Genomic DNA, 16,538 nt, shown 5'->3' on the forward strand with positions numbered 1-16,538 from the left:
AATCACTCAGTACAATAGACAGAAAAATCTGTGAAAGGTTTATTCATTATTGCTGGCACCACAAGATGAATCTTCAGGAGGCTGCTCAAGCTGTATGAACAGATTTATTATCTTCATGCTAGAGGGAGAGCAGTGCCCTTACTTCTGACTGCAGGTCCTTGCACCTTCCTCTGAGGCATCTAGCTCCGGGCTCTGTCAGAAATAAATTACTGGCCTGGATGGTGTGTAGGTCTAATCTAGTGTGTCCATACCTCTGTAATGGAAAGCACTAAAAGCAGAAGTGCCCTTCTTTCTACCAGCCTTTCCAATAGAAAAGAGTGATTCAAAATATGATATTGCCATTGAAATGTTACAAATATCAAAGTCAGTTTGCCCCTAACTTTTAACTGTAAGAATTTATTTAATTGATTTAATTTTCCACACTCTCTCTCAAAAAACAAGTATTTTCATCCAGATACTCATTAGCCCAAAGATCACAGGACAGGACAATATACACAAGTCTGAAGAGGATACATAGTGCTAATTTAATTTAATCACAATCTATTAAGTATTTACATAAATACAATCCTCGAAGGAAATATGTTTTTATTTTGCCAAGAGCAGTTCTTTGAAGGATGATAGGGTAAGAAATACTAGATATATTATTAAAAATAATTACTTAGAGGTGAATGTACTAATTTTAATTATATCGGGTAATCTTGAGGCTTCCCATACTTTCAAAAGACCATTTATTCTATTTGCGCTAGTTTATAGTTGCTTTTAGATATTGGCAGTACTTTTTTTTCTCCTGTAACAAAGTCCTGCTTTCCATCCCCTTGGAAGGACACTGTCTCAGTCCCGCTCTGCCTGAAGTAATATGAAGACTCAGATAGTCTTCAGCTGACGGGGCGACTGCAGAGAATAAAACAGCCCCTCACCTTACCATGATCCAAGACAAGAGCAGCTGTTCCAAGGTGGGTGGGACTTTCCCGTAGACCCCACATATAGACCCTACCCTCTTCAGAGGCTGCTTTCTGTACTGCAGAGCTGCATCCACAGCAACCCCTTCCCTAGTTTACATGTCCTGCCAGATGATTTTAGGACTCAAACCAAAGCAAATCTATGCTTCAATGCAGGAAGCTCTCTTTCAGGAACAGGGCTCTCAGGTAACACCAGATAATATAACAAAATAGTGCTGTTCACCCCCCCCCCCCCCCCGAATTCTCCATTAAAAGCACTATTCAATTAAGGTTATTTCACAAATAAGGAAAATTTGACTGTAAATAAATTTGATTTTACTATTCAAGCAAGAAGGTTGGATAATAGAAACTGGTCTAGACTTGAGCCATTCTGTAGCTCAGAGTTCACAGGAACGTTCACAGTGGTAAAAATAACCCAGTATTTTAACAAGGCGGTTCTGCTAGAAAACTGCTGACCTATAGAGTCCTATGTACTTAGTCTTTTGAAAGGTTAAACAAATTGTTCTGTAAAATGAAATTTAAATCCAAAGCTGTAACTCTAAAAAAACTCAGCCCACCTCTTGCCTCCCTCTAGAAAAATGTAAATTCCATAGGGAGGTCATTGTATTCGAGTTCTCTAGCCACATACATGTATGCCTCTGTGTAGGTATCTGCCTGGTTTGGAGCATGCAGTTTGGTGTCTACCTCACATCTAAACTGGGTGAGGAGTGTCCAGAGGTGATACTCCCCTGATGAACACCTGAAAAGAGTTTGGTGCAATACATGTTTTCAGGGGTTGCCTATACCAGCAGTCAATTCTGGGCACTTCAAAAAAACAGAATAGCTGCAGGTGCTTTATTATAAAATAAATGTGACCACAGCTGGTGTAGTAGCAAGGGACCTTTCTTGTTCTATTCATAGTTCATGACATGCTGTTTCATTTGTGATTGGCACCCTGCTTGTATCCAGGAAAAGAGGTGGCCACAGCTGTGCTGCCTCCTATCTAATAAACCAGCAGTTAGTATGCTGTCCTGAGTGAAGGACGCTGCAGTTTCTTAGTCTGGGTATTAACTCATTTATATTTTGCATGTGCTCAAAGAGAAAGCACAAGGGAAAAGCAGGAGCTGAAGCCTTTTTCCTAAAGAAAATGTCCAAACCACAAATTCTGAAGACAGGACATTCCATCTCCCTACACATCAGACGCTCAGAGGTATAACCATCCTGTGTTTTTCAGATGGTTCCTGTGGTGCAACTAAGAGTCATTTAGCTATTTTGCACTAGTTACAAGAACAGGTAAATGACCAGAATTGTTACATCTAGATTTTGCTACAAAAATGCACAAATAAAAAACATCTTATGGCTATCAAAGTTAGTGCCATACTTGTGTTGTATGAAGTGCTGTTTGAGATTAGCAATATCAGTATTTTTTACTTTTTGTAAGCATATATAACATAATGTGTAAGAGCAATTTATTTTGTCTTAGAACATGAAAGAGATTTAAAACATCACTTGTACTATCTTTATATGCTTGTATCTGTCCATAAGCCTTCTGCTACATTTCACAAGGTAGATCCACAAGTTGTATCTTCTAGCTATGCTCTACTCAGACTCTCTCCTTTTTTCTTCCTGCAGCACAAATGAGTTTTTGAATCCTCCAGTTCTGTTACTAAAATGTTAGGATTGTTATAAAGTGTGACAGGTACTTTATAGCTTGAGATATATGGGGAAAGACTGTCCAGATGAGTCCACCTCAAAACCTCCAGGTGGTTTAGCTACCCCTTTCTAGACTTCATCCTGAGCACACACTTGCCTGTGAGAGTGATGAATGCCTCTCAATGACCATGGTATGGCCCTTTTTATTCATACGCGTTCATTTGTATTCAGTTAACAACAGAACTCACACAAAAATTACATCCACAAGAGGGATTCTAACATTTAAACCAAATAACTGATACTCTTGTTTCTGAACAGATCATGCAGCAAAGACCATACTAGATACTTGACAGCCTTTAGTCTGGGAGCTAGTGCAAAATTTTTATAAAAGAAATATTTAATCTTACTATATCCACTTGCTTATTTGTAATGCAGATTCCCTGAAAACTGAGACCAATACCGATTTGCAGTTATCGATTCTAGAACATACTTACAATTTAGTGCAATTTGCAGTTTGAGCACTAGGTGGAAATAGAGCAATGAAAATAAGACCCGTTATCAAATCTTCAGCACAATAAATGGAAGCGCTTTCTCCAACACACGACTGAAATCCCAGAAGGGAGAAATGGCAGTTTAAATCCACTTCATTTTATTGGGGACCTCTATCATTCTCATTTCTTGCACACAAGAATAAGAGAAAATATTCTCCCTAGTCTTCTTAAACTTGATTTTTAAATTTTCTTTCCTTGCTGACTTGCTTTAAATTTTGGGATACATGTATTCAGAGTGCTCAGATATATTTCTATTGTCTGTTGTTCAAGTATTTAAGTGGAAATTAGTACCTGAATTAGACATGTAGCAATTTTGCCTCTATTGCTATTGCAGTTTTGCAAAACTTTAGGCTGAACATATACTTAGACTGAGCTGCTTTTGTCTGCTGCCATTTGCTTGTCATAGATTCTAAACAAATAAAATAGTGAAAATAGAAATTAATGCTTTCCTTTCACTTGCTGCATGCTTATGCAACAAGAAAAGCACAGCTAGAAAAGTCACCCTAATTTTACTCCTTTGTACAACCCAGTTCTAGGAGCGTCTTTATTATAATTCTAAATTTTTTCAGCTCAGGAAAGAGAACTGAAATGATATTTAGCTTTGGATGATAGCCATCTTTTAGATCTTGTGTTGCTTGTGGAAAACTTGGCTCCAGAAAAATGCATATGCAGAATGCAACTGCAGTAAAAGCCCACAGAAATAAGGAGGAATGATGTAGCACTTCGTTGGAAACCACAAAGCAGAACTGAGCTGCACAACAGCAGTGCTGGTCCAAGCATGCATGGTCAGGATGGGACATCCAGGCATTCTCATCTTACTTCCAAGAAATGATCAATCTTAGCTAAGACCATCCATTTGAAAGGATACAGTCATGATTTATGCAGCCTCAAAAGAGATTGACCTAGTCATCCCTTACCCCTTTCAGTACTGTCTGCAGAGCTTGCAAGGTCTGGGTTAGGAAGCTGGTATAGTAGCAAGGGACATCTCTAGTTTTATTTAGAGTTCATGACATGCTGTTTCATTTGTGATTGATACCCTGCTTGTATCCAGAATGAATACATGACAAACCATGAGGTTTCCTGCAATATTTTCACTTCTTCCAAATTCTTCTAACTTTTTTAATTAAAACATTGGTGATCACCAATAAATTGTTGTATTTCATTCTGCATGTTTACCCAAGTTCTGCCTCTTTGCCTACTTTTTAACACAAGAAGAGGGCAGATACTAGTATCACAGGCCAGTTTTACAAACTGTTCGAAGCAGATTTCAACTGCCTGAGGTGACTTAGTCAATTGGCTCAGATGCCAGAGCAAGTGTTCATACTGGTGGAATGCAAGTCAAAATCCTAACTGAACTTGAAACCTGTTGAAGCATGGGGAGTAACTAAGCCTATTGTTCCCAATCCAAGTAAATATAACCCTCTATCTACTGGGTATTTCAATGCAATATGTTAGATTAAATGATTTCGAGTACATTTTCTAAACTCTGTAGGTACAAATGCTAAGCTGAACCCAAAGAGCAAATATCAGGTTGGTGCATTCCTGCGTTCCTGAAGAAAGTTTGTGTGTGATGGGTGCAAGGAAGCTTAGATAGGACAAGATAAATATGCAATTGTAAAGTAAAAACTTCTGTTATGGAAGGGTTTTGAGGAATTTAGTGTCAGTTCCCATTGAATTAAACCTACCAGTGGGATACTGTATATTTCCTCAAAGCTTTTTGAAAATTAAAAAAAAAAAAAAATTTCTGTAGAACAAGTAGTGTCTAACTTAGTTCTTTCTCCCTCACAAGATGGTCATCCCAATCCTAGTCCTTAAGGTCATCTTTTAGAGGAAAAGGCACATGTTAAATAGCATGGAAATCTCCTTGCAATATAATAAAAAGTGTCAGTCATCCTTCACTTATGATTGAAAGGTAATGAACTCCTAAATAAAATATAACAATTGTTAAACGCAGAATGGCAACACATCTTTAAGAAACTAGGTTCTTGTGTACATTCAGTATCATCTCTGCTTGAAACAGTGTCAGAAGATACTGGCATGTCTTCGATTTGTCCTATTATTCCAACACTGCTAAGTATGCAGGAACTGGATTTTATATCAGTTGGACTTTTTAGTACAGTCTAGCTACATGACTGAACAGTTTCTGGATGCCAATTTAAAGAAATCACATATTACTGCTGAAATTAGAAGAAAACAGAACTTTTCAGGACAATCAGAGCCCACATTACACATGGCAGGAGTGCAGGGGAAATGCTACTTTTAAATTAAGCAGATGTTATATGAAAACCACTGAAAGTCAAACACAAATGTTCTTCTTTTTTTTTTTTATTTCAAATTAATCCCCATTTCCAAGTTCCACAGGTAAGCTTATTGTTATAACATGGACTTACCAATTTTGGCACTGAAGAGTGTAGCTCGGGAGATCCAGATGCAAAAACTTCCCCTGCTTATAAAGCCGTTGGTTTATTGACCACTGAATAGAGGACCCCTACTGTGCCTCCAGTTACTACTTCCTAGAGCTAAAATCCCTCTTCCACCAAGATTCAAGTTTCAGGTTAAAGCAGACTGCAAGTTTGCCTCTGCTGTTATCTATCTACTCTTGCTGGTTGGCAGTTGCTGTTGGTGACTGAAAGTGTTACTAGGAGTGGTTTTGGCTTTGAATAGGGTAGCTGTGAGTCAACATGTGGGATAAATCCAGACATGCCCAGGTTTCCTGCTGCTCTGTAAACAAAGTGATCTGATACAAAAATCTGACTTTGATGATCTTCACATGCAATAAATATATCTGCCTTTCTGACACATAAAGACTGTCTTCGTACTGAGCCCAATAGGCATGTGACACAGGTTATTTTTTGAGGCACTGTAAATTGCAATGACTTCCTTGCCTGCAAGGTCAAGCATGAGTGATAAGCGTCAAGAGTGAAATCCTGGCTGCTGTAAAGCCAAGAGCAAAATCCCATTGATCTCAACAGAATAATGGCGTTGCCCCAAGACATTGCAGACCACTTTGGAGGAGGCTTCCCATAGAGCCCATTTTCTTCCTCTCCATCTTACTTTCCTGGCCACTTCTTTGCATCTTCTCCATCTTTGCTTCCAGCCAGCTTCCTCTACCAGAAAACCCCTCATGACAAATTTCCCTGTCCTGTTTCCACTGTTCCCTCATGCAGGCTGCCTTTATACTCTAGTTTGTTTCGGTCAAGTTAAATTCCAGCTAATAGTGTAATCTGAAATCTTTACACGCTAGATTTTTTTCCAGGTGAACAGCTGTGTTGAAGCAAGAGTCATTCAGCTGAGTTCTTTAGAGCATGTCTTCATGGTACACATGATGGGGATAATAATTTGCTTTCCTGGGTTAATACCACACATTACAAGTCTTAGCAGTGTAGAATGTCTTCTGCAGACAGACTGGATTTTAAGCAGGTGACCAGCAGGATTCTGTATTCATTCACTCAAGCTACTAATTTCCACTGTAAAAATAGTATCACAAATATAAAATGTTAAAGGAATATATTCAATAGACAAACTGGAATTGTGCTTTGCAACAGAGTACTTCAAGAATTTGTGTTTCAAATGTATAGAATAAGCTGGTCATAGACAGAAAAATACATATACAGCCCTATTCTTTGCAGACTCTACCTAATCCTGCTATCTCCAATAAACTGAACAAACAGACATAAGCATAGTTTTCAAAACGTTTGTTAAGAAAATTCAAGGAGAAATGAAGACATGGAATTAAAGAAATAAGAAGACTGACTCCAGTGAAGTCAGGATTTCTCCATGAGTGGTTACTTATATCACCTCCTTATCCACTAATGAATCTGCGTTTTTTTGTCCCTATAATATTGTAGAATCACAATCATGAAAGAGAAGAGTTTGATCTTTACTCTCACACCCTGTAAAGGCCATTGACATCCTGTAAAGGCCATTGAACTGGTCTGAATTTTGTTTATATTAAAACATATTTTTTCAGATAAAGTGGATAGTATTATAATTTATCAGACAGTGCAGTATACATTCTGCTCTACCACAGATAATAGAAAACGGGATCTTTACAGCAATGCTGCATCTGCAACAGTTATTTGCAGAATCTGTATGCAGGCCATAACAAAATTTGCTCATTACTCAAATTAGGCCATCAAACTGGCAGGCCATGGAAGAATTTTCAAATGGTCCTCAGATCATTTTCCATCATCCTTAATTTATTTGCCACCAGATCTTTGAGTAAACAGCTATAAAGTAATCTCTCCCTTAGTTGTCAGAAAGTTTGACAGCCCTTGATTAAAACATAAGCATCTTAGATGCAGAACTGCTGCTTGTAAGATACTTTTAGAAGTATAAGCCTTATCTAAAGCCAAAAGTAGTTTATCATCTGTGTGGTTTCCTTAGCTTTTGGATGCTGGTCCTCATCTTCATAACTAAAAGGTACTGAAAGTAATTAATTATGAGCTCTGTATACACAGATGTACACGTGCATGAACATACTAACTACCTGTCTTTAATTCAGTCTCCACATCGAATATCTTTCAGGTTTTTTAAATAGAGTGATGGACTGAATGGTATTATTATAAGTGAGTCTTGGATAGCATAAACTATAATGATATTATACAACCAAATAAACCAGTATCTGCCAATACTCAGTGGACAGTACTGAAAATACTACTTATACATTAATATATTAGATTGACACAATAATTTCCTATTGAACTAATTCATAACTAACAATATCTTAGAATATTTAGCATACTTGATCATAAAATCATAGTGAAGGATTAAGTAGCAGTTTTAGTAGCATTTTAATAAGACAACAGCGTCTATTTAATGTCAATTAGCGATGACTGTAATGCTACAAAACGTGCACTGCCTGTGAGTCTGTGATTCTTGGATAGTAATTCAGGACATGTTAATTTTATAATGTCAGTCCTCCGTCACCCCAAAAAAGCCTTTGATTCAGTGCCCCTTGCAAAATGGCAGAAGTTCAAGAACATATCAAGGAGTGGAGAGCTTAAAGCACACACAGTCACTAACAAGTATTATCATGCACTCAGAATAATTGCTACTAAAGAAAGCCAGCAGCTATCAAGCAGCATTTTAATCTTAATTCAAAAAAACTACAGTGTATTAAGCCCCCCCTCTGCAGTTTCTAACTGGAGATACTTCAAAATATTTTCCTTTCCAGCTGGAATGAAGGGAACTATTGAAGAACTCTTATCGACTGGTGTTTCCTCAAAGTACTGAGGAAATCACAACAGACTTTCAGTTACAAGTAGGCACAACTTCTCTTTCATTGTATAAAACAACAATCTAAAAACAAGTTGGATTTTGACTGATAACACATCTTCTTATAGCTATGGTTTAAATAGAAGCCTATTTGGCACATGAAAAATGAAATCTTGTCTTCCTACGCACAACATACAGAAGCATGTAACTTTTATCTTAAGAATGCTTTCAGTTCATAGCGTTTTGTGTTAACCTACTGTACCGTGTCTCCTATGACTCTAAAGAAGACTAAACTCAAATTATAGGCACGCATACTACATATAAATTGAAATAGACTGCTTTTGGTCTTGAATAAAGAAATCACAAAATGAAGTAGTCCATTACAATGCAGTATGGACACACGGTACTTTAATACATTAAAAATGCAAAACTTTATTTCAGGAGGTGGGATTGTTTCTTTCATGAAAGGTAGCTCAGCAATAAATGCCTGCATCCATTCTTCAGAATTGAAATGACACATCCTAAACCATTCCAAGCCAAAAAGGGCAAGTGCCAGTCTTAAAGATGGCAAGAAATTCTTGTAACATCTGCTGTGAACAAAGCCAGCCCCAGTAGCTAAAAGAGAAGGGAATATAACGTAATTACTTCCAGTGTTCTCAGGGGCCTTGCTCATATTCATAACCATGAGAATTAAAGCTATGCATCACTATTCTCATTAACTAAGCTGTTTCTTTCCACAGGTGTGATGTAAGAAGAAATAAAATTATGGAGGCATAAACTGTCTTCAGGAGGACTGTCACCAGGTCACTTAGCTTCATCGTGCAGAGTGGCTATATGTGAAAGCTGCTTATTCACAAAGTAGCAGGGAGAAATGTCTCCTCTCTTGCTTTGCTAGTGGAGAGCATGCAGGCTAGCAGACAAAGACGTCAGCTGGTCACTTCAGCTTTGCAGAACTGGTGATCTCACCCTCTCCTCCCACTATTGCAGAGTAAAGAGCTGCTACGGTTTGACTGATTGGTTTTATTTTATTACTTACTCTCCTGACATATGACAGAAGTTAACGCCCAGTTCTTGGCCGCTTAAACTAATTTGGAATTATTGGACACAAGCCAGCTGATGATGACAGTCCTTGGGATTTTCTTCTCCCTATAGAAAAAAGAAAACAGCGCTGGACAATTACATCAGAGCTTTTTAGCAAGGCATTAATAAATCATGTGAAGATTACTGATACTGATAATTACTCACAAGCAATACTTTAGACGTCAAGTTCCTGAAAAGAACCAGGTGCCTAAAAATATGTATTTCAATAATTTGTTGTGGATTGAGAATGTTTGCCTTGTCCGTACTGTTTGATGGTATGAAATGAATAATCACTTATAGAAATACTATGAAAAAGTTATTGCTTGATTCAATGTTATGTTTGTATAAAAGTAGAACTAGTATAAATAGAATCTGCTTCATTTGAGAATTGTTACTTATGAACAGAGTGCCTAGGTTTATTAATTGCTCATTTAATAATGGAGTTTAAATTTGCCTAGCAAGCAAAGAAAAATGTTGGTTAAAAAACCCTGTTTCTCACTGTCATGGAAAATAGCAACATTATTTTTACAGTTGGACTGATTATCTACAGAACTGAGAAACAGATGCTGAAAAAAATCTACATGCATGAAATCTATATAAGGAATTTGTGGGAGAACAAAAATGGGGAGAATGTCTGTTGAATAAACTATATCAGAACTGTGTCACTTGATCTACCTTGTTATTTTGCACACTGGCAAACTGCTGAAAAAAACATTTTATACAGTTTGGCTCTTGTGTTTCTTCCTTGCTTTGTGGTGCTATATCCAACCCTGGATGTTCTGCCACCCTGTTTTTCTATTGCTTTAAACAAAAGCTGCTGCTTTGATCATGTGTAGCATGTGCCAAGACACAAGACAGATGCTCCAATGATGCAGTTGTGCACCTCAGAAGAAAGCTTCTTATTATTTGAGAAAAAATGATCTCTGCACTTGAGATTAAAGAAGGGATTTACTCTTCCTTTGTTTATTCTCCTGCTGCAGGCAACATGCAGCTGCCTCTGAGAATGGCCACGTACTCAGGAGGGGAGGTGTGTGATTAATGCAAAGGACTGGGCAGGAGAAGATACAGATTTTTATTCTGATCTTCCACTCTCACCTGGGCAAGTCCCCTAACTGTGAGATGCATTACTTCCACTCTTTAGTGGAGCTGACAATGGTAAATCTCCATTCATGAATGAATGTGAACAGAAGCTTTAGAAACAAAATGCAAATTCATGTTTGATTATTTACTGTTTTCAAGGGACATTCTCAAGTAACTTGCAGTCCTCCTTTAGAAACAGGATTTCACTACTTTATAATGAAGAAGCTGTGAGGATGGACATGAGGAACACCATGGTATAGCTAAACTTCTCAGGAGGCAGTGCCTATAGCAGGTGTCAAGCTACTTGCTAATGGCAGGGGAGGTGGAAAAGGGACTGAAGAATCCCACTGTTTGCAGAACTGGGAAAATAAAGGCAATGTCACCCTTTTCCCAGCCATCAGGAGGAAAGTCCCATCAGAGCTGTTATCACACTGCCTTCGCTACCAAAGGGTTTTCAAAGGGCAGCCCTACACTAACATGCTGGCCAGTGCATCCTCATACCATTTTGGGAGGGCTTTTTATCAATGTGTATTTGTGTTTCATGTATTTATTTATTTATTGTGTTTCATTTATCTATTTATTATTGATTCTCTTACCAGCTTAATACCAGGCACTGAATTAATCTCAAAAGGTAGCTCCTCACTGCTAAATAAATAGGGATAGGCTGTGGGCTCCTGCTCAGGATCCTCCACCACCCATGTCACCTAACTTTTCTTCTCTACGTGGATCCACTGTGGACCACACCAACTAGCTGTCTCCAAGGCAAATCTGTTAGAGAACCAAGAAGCCACAGGCAGTGGGGACATAAGCCAGTCTGTAGCAGTTGACCATGGGGTCAGGAACTGGTCCTTTGCCCTTTCCTTTTAGCAGTGTAGACGTAGCGAAGGGTTATCTGTCCAACTATGGCCAAAGGTATTGTAGACAGCACAGGCTGGGCAGCACACTCTAGCACTGGCTTCCTGATCAGTGCTGGATTACTTCAGCACAAGGAAAAACTTGGAAGATACTTGAGCTTTTGGTTTGCCCAAATCAAGTGCATTGCTATGGGATGAGTCAGTTGCTGAAAGCAGAGTCTTTATTGGCAGTGAGAAGACCACTGTGGGTTATCCAGGTTTTACTCTAAGCTCTTCCCTTCTCTGGACACTTTATCTTCCTATGATATTTCTGGGAAACAGTGGTTGAGGGACAAGAGGAAATTTTCATCTGGAGTACAAGTTGTGGGAACTGTGAATGTGAAATGACATAACTGACAGAAGGCATTAAAGCAAAGAGCTGTTTAGACCTATCATGAAGCTGTGAGTATTGTTTAAAGGGAGATGGAGATACCACCATTTCACAGCAGCAGTGAATAGCAACTTGGTCTAGATGTCGATTTGCAAACAAAGGAAACCTTCTATAGTTCTCAAGAATGCAAAATGTGCAATGAACTCCTCTACATGTAAAAGTGAAATATAGAGCAACACATGTGACAACACTGGTTGATGAATAAACATACCACAACTAGAAAATGGGTACAGCTAAGGGCTAAATTAGCCAGCTTAATAGAAAGACAGACTATAGAATGCATTCACTTTTAAAATTCAGTGTATGATGGAGGGAAGGGAAGGGAAGGGAAGGGAAGGGAAGGGAAGGGAAGGGAAGGGAAGGGAAGGGGAAGAAAAGAGAAAAAGAAAGGGAGAGGGATGGTGGGAAGGCTTTATTTTTTTTTTTTTTTACTTTCCTGATGAACTGCATAAGTAAATAAAAAGTTTATATTAGAGCTACACAGAAATTGTACAAAACAGCCTTCATGATTGACATATTCTGGGCTTCTTTTTGTTTTAACAGTTTTTGCTGTACTAGAAATCTGTGCTCCATCTCCTTCCCATCCCCTAAAGAGTTTCCGACATAACCGTTGGGGCTGTGTTAACAATTCAGAATGACTCAGTCACTCTTCTGCCAGATCAAACCCAACTGTCCCAAACCAAGCATGAACTCCATGGTTTCAATTAGACACTTCAAATATGTACTTCTGAAAGTAAACATTATCCCTTATTTCCTATGACCAGACAAGAAGAGTCACATCTTAAAGACGGTCTTGAAATATTTCTAGGAAAACAAAAATAGTGATGGTTATTGGTCGAAGTCATTCCCCTGTAAAGTATTATCTAGGGATGATAGTTTAAATACAATCATAGATTTAAACCAGAAATAACATTTATTGATACACCCACTTCGCTAAGTTATATTTTGGTACAAGTGAAATTACCCCATCCAATGACCATGCATGCAATCATCTCACTCAAAAAAAAGAACAAAATGAAAAATAAACCCATTCACTTTTTAATATGGTTTAATCATCCTTTTGTCTAAATCTCAGAGATACTTACGCTTAAACAAGAGTCAGTTACAGTTCGTCATGTTGTTCCAGCTCTACATTTGTAGCAGTACAATGCCATTAGTCATTCCCAGAACCATAGCCATTAGAGATTGAAGTGACCTTTTAATGTCATCACGTCCTACCCTGATTCCTACTATCCATGGCAACAGACTAATGCCAAACACACAATTATGACTTCACTGCAAAATGTAGCAAAGGAGAAGCTGATTTCCAGTTGTAAGCTAAATTTCAGAAGGCAGAAGTCTAGCCTTTGCCATCCAAATGAAAGTTATTTGCATTTCATTTGTAAGTTGTTCAGCAGTCAAGGTATTTCTAACCACCCACCTCACTGTGGTTCCCAAATAAAAAATTGATTCTTTACCTTGGGCAGAGGAGGGAAAATAAAAATGGCCAAGTCATGGAGAAATTGGTGTTTGATCCAGGAACTTTCCAAACCAAGGACAGCTTTTTGTAAAGCTGGGTGGACATGATTTATCTGCCTTCCTTACCCTCAACGGAGAGTGAAGGCCCCTGGCTTGCAGGGATGGGGGTATAGACAGGCCTGTGTCCGTTTGATATAAGTGGACTCCAGCGTGAACTACTTCTCAGCTGTATCCCCCATCCCCCTAAAGGAATCACTCTGCTCCAGATCAGACTGAAGTAACATGTCTGCAATACGAGGAGCTGGAACCTGGGATAAACACAGAGGATAACCACCATCATGGTGTAAATGCATATTCGGAGATGAGCAATTAGTTTCTATCTAGCTAGGTGCATCTAGGTACACGTATATCGGAAATGCATCACTGAGTAAAGATATTTCAGCTTGATTTAGACTAAATGCTGTATAACAGTGTCAATGTAACACTACATTTATGGTAATTAGACCTTCCTCAGAGGTAGGAATAATTAGTCTGGGCCATTGCCATGCTAATACAGATCTATTGCTTGTAGGACCTGAACTAATGTGTTATTCTAGGCTATTTACTGAACCATACCTGCTCATTCCAAGTGCATTGCACTTCACTGAAACTCACTTGTGAGTTTGCTTGGTACATACGTATTATTGTAACACGATGAAAACAATAATCAACCCTCCTTTATTTGTGGTTAATGGAATTGCTACAGCAAGTTTATTTCACTGGCAAGAAAAATTACATAGGAGTTTGAACTCCAAATGTAGTCACATCAAGATCATATATCAGGAATTGAGATGTGTGACTCAATTTCATAGCTGGACCTTTCTCTCTAATAGGATTTAAAGGAAAATTCAGAAAGAATTAAAAACCTTACAATTATTTCAAGGGTTTAGAGTCCTAAAGCATCTCATCTCTGGTATAAACCCACAGGCTACTGCAGGCAGAGAACTGTGGTAATACAGCACTAGGTAAGAGCAAAGTGCTTAAAAATGTGCTTAGACAAAGACATGTGTGAAAGGGAAATTATTTTGTAATGAAAAAGATTCATTTCCCACTGACATTTCAGCAATCAAACAGAACAAGAAAGACAAATTCTTATTTTTGTCTTTATCCAGAACAATTCATATTGAAATGAGAGAGATACATTGAATTAGATAATTTCCCTTCAAAAAGACTAAACAGAACTGTGTAACGACTTAAGGAGTTGGCCCAGAGCTTTGTAAAATGCAGTGTTGGGAAACTGAGCATCTGTGGTCTTATATTTCAGGGATGATGCAAGATTTTTCAACCTTTAAATTACAGCTTGTGCAAGCAGTACTCTGTTACTTAACTCTAACAGATTTGCAGATGTGTCCATCTCCAAGCTAATGGGCATTGCATTTCTGTCATTCAAAAGGCTGAGATTCAAAATCAATCAAAGAATGAATTAATCCTATCCTCTCATTCTTTAAAAGCTTCTAAACACTACTTGGAGGGATTCTAGCAGAGATAATAATAGATTTTTATACAGATACTCTTTAAAGAGTTTACAGAAAAAGGTCAGAATTATTCGTCTCTATTTTAGATACGAAAGACACGAGAGGGCTTTACGTGACCCAGTTACACAGGCAATCACTGCCAAAGCTTAGTATAAACCTAGTCCAAGGTCTAGGCCTTGCTAACTATATATACACCCCTCCCGCTCTGTCCACCCCTGAAAAAATCCAAAACAGGAGGACAGACGGACAGAATAAGGAAAGAAGGGAAGAAGAAAGGGAGAAAAAAAAGGAATATTGGTTCTGGAAAGTTAGAATTTATAATATTTTATGACAAGTTTAGTAGGTACTTTTCTCTGACTATTGAACATAAGACTTATGAAAAGCTACATATGTTTATGACTGATAATATCTGCAGTGATGCAAGCTAAAATAACAGTTCTTTCTCAGGAATAAAGGCTAAGTTCAATGAAAAGACGTAACGTTACATGTGTACAACCACTGGGAAACACCGACTGGCACTTTCCCTTTTGACCTGACACGACAGTGTTACATTCCAATGGAAAACATTGCCAAGTCTCAATTCAGCGTAAAAACAACACTGAGGAAAATATTCTGTAGCAAACAAACAGAACTAAAAATTGTTTCAATAAAAAAAGAGTCACGCTTGGAGCCAACATCTCTGAAAGTCTGTTTATTCTGTTGCCTCAAATCTGACAGGCCCATGATGAATTAAACGAACTACATCTAGTTTGGGATGAACTAGAAATGCTTTGTTTTCTTTTTTTGCACTAGGACTCACCTGACTTATACCTCATCACAAGATGTAAGGATGTGACTCTGCTCTCCTTACTGTGTGACAAAAACTTAAAAATAAAGGTCTAATAAAATTAGAAATAGAAATCTTGGAAGCTTGATGTTATGCAGGCTATTCCTTAATACAGTAAGAAGGTTTTTTTTTTTACACTTCAGCTTCATGATTTGGAGCTTGTGGCCGTCAGTTTACAGGAATAAATTGCAAACGAGAGTCAGGCCTGTGTGGGGCTGAGATAAATTGCTGCCTCAGCTCTCTTAAGAACTTCTTTGCATTGGATTGGGAAGATTGGGCTGTTAACCCACTCTTTCTGAAATAAGGGAAATAGTATCTCTTACTTGTAAACATGTAAGATTTTTCCAGATTTTAAAAGGTGTTAGTTGAAATGAATCTTCTGAAAATGAACCTCTCTGCAATATTGTTTTCCCTCCCTAATAAAAATTTTCAGGCTCTCTCCTACTGCTCCTCCATAAAACTCTGACCCCTGATAAATTTTTGTTTTCCCAGAAAGGACAGAAAATAAAACCACTGTCTGTAAAAAAGAAGCACCACTGTCCCTACACAGCAAAAAATAGACTTACCTCCCTTCTCCATAGACAGGACAAGGATGCTGAAGACGTGTTTTCCGAGGGGTCCCCTACTCACTTGTACTGTCACTGCCTAGGCTGGGAGGGGAGAGGTGAAGATCCCCCACTTGGAGGTGCCCCACGAGCTCCAGAGAAGACTGTAGATCCAGAAGGAGATCCAGGAACATCCTTAAAAAGAAATCCACCTGATTATATCTATATTGGCAACTGACAGACAGACCCTGACACTGCTATTTTGCCATCTCCACTGTTAAACAGCTAAAACAGGCCCTGGTATGGTTCTGGCCCTGAGCAGCTAGCAAGTTCCCAAACAAACCCTTAGCGTAGATACAGAGTTAGGAAAGACGGGGGACTATTTCCCAATA

General features: G+C 38.3%; 1 protein-coding gene across 1 annotated transcript in view; it reads right to left on the reverse strand.

Annotated features, from left to right (window-relative positions):
- Positions 1-5,714, reverse strand: part of SCEL (sciellin) — a 73,878-nt gene extending 68,164 nt beyond the window's left edge. Inside the window, exon 1 of the mRNA XM_072850007.1 lies at positions 5,533-5,714. The gene's annotated coding sequence lies outside the window, so the exon portion shown is untranslated. The remainder of the gene's footprint in view (positions 1-5,532) is intronic.
- Positions 5,715-16,538: the final 10,824 nt, after the last annotated feature.

Source organism: Ciconia boyciana, chromosome 1, assembly GCF_034638445.1.
Source record: "Ciconia boyciana chromosome 1, ASM3463844v1, whole genome shotgun sequence".
In the NCBI taxonomy this organism is placed as follows: Eukaryota; Metazoa; Chordata; class Aves; order Ciconiiformes; family Ciconiidae; genus Ciconia; species Ciconia boyciana.